This window comes from Etheostoma cragini, unplaced genomic scaffold (genome assembly GCF_013103735.1).
Source record: "Etheostoma cragini isolate CJK2018 unplaced genomic scaffold, CSU_Ecrag_1.0 ScbMSFa_591, whole genome shotgun sequence".
In the NCBI taxonomy this organism is placed as follows: domain Eukaryota; kingdom Metazoa; phylum Chordata; class Actinopteri; order Perciformes; family Percidae; genus Etheostoma; species Etheostoma cragini.
In genome coordinates this window covers 567-1655 of record NW_023269196.1, presented here as the reverse complement: position 1 = coordinate 1655, position 1089 = coordinate 567, and the positions used below count along the sequence as shown (strand labels likewise).

The 1089-nt window shown below is 47.7% G+C and overlaps 1 non-coding gene across 1 annotated transcript; it reads right to left on the bottom strand.

Annotated features, from left to right (window-relative positions):
• Positions 1–237: 237 nt before the first annotated feature.
• Positions 238–309, bottom strand: trnaq-cug. Its single transcript has one exon. It is a non-coding gene; the product is annotated as a tRNA-Gln (tRNA).
• Positions 310–1089: the final 780 nt, after the last annotated feature.

Here is a 1089-nt window from a genome sequence, read left to right as displayed (position 1 = left end):
ATGCAAAGTGTGTATCCCCCATGTAACTCAAAGCCTCTCACTTCCAGTCAATACTGTCAAATGTGGAGCTTCTTCAAGTTACATTAACGACCAGGTGACTCCTCAACATGCCCCCCACCAACATACTGTTTACAGTCTAAATGGCCAATGACATTAAACCTGTAAGCTTACTTTAAACTAGATGTGTGAAGTTGAAATGTTGATTTTTTGTTTCACCTGTGCTGTGGCTTAAAAACCAGGTTCCACTGAGATTTGAACTCAGATCTCTGGATTCAGAGTCCAGAGTGCTAACCATTACACCATGGAACCTTTAAATGTGTTACAAGGGTTTGCTACACATTTTCTTTCATAATATCAACATGTGTGATATTGAAAGCACACAACAATCACAACAAAGATGAAAAAGCAACACTTACTGGCCAACTTAACCCTTTTATTGTCCTTTGTGTCACAGGGACATGTTTAGTTTATGTGACCTTTTTAACTAGCCTGCCGTAGTGCTTCGGGGTCCCTGAGACACCACTTTCATGTCATGTCAAATGCCCTCGAGGCCTCATCCTTGTTCAATGTCATCTTTCTACTACCCTTGAGGCTGCAGCCTCACCATTTGGGTCCCTGGGACCAAGGTGTATTTGTGTGTGTGTGTGTGTGTGTGTGTGTGTGTGTGTGTGTGAGTGTGTGTGTGTGTGTGTGGGTACATGTGTTTGGGTGTACGTGTATGTGTGTGTGTGTGTGTATTCAAAACAGATTCAAAGTTTGGTCGGGGCCTCATCCACGCAGGCCAAGAGGCTACGGGCAAACACAGTCTGCACAGTAGTAGGCTCGCGTGCAGCTCCCGCAGATGTATCTCTTGCAGCCACCGCACATGATGTGTGTTTTGTGGTCCTTTCTTTCTGGATAGAGCTGACACCGCTTCCTTTTGCTTTGCACCCTCGGTGTGTCCGGTTCAGAATCCCTGTCCTCCTCTAGGCCTCTTGTGACTGTGCCACCGCCGCCTCTGCCGCCGCTGCCACCGCTGCCGTCCCCACTGCCGTCACAGGCGCCCTTCTTAACTGCTCAAGGAACGCCCTCCTCTTGTTAACTCGCCGA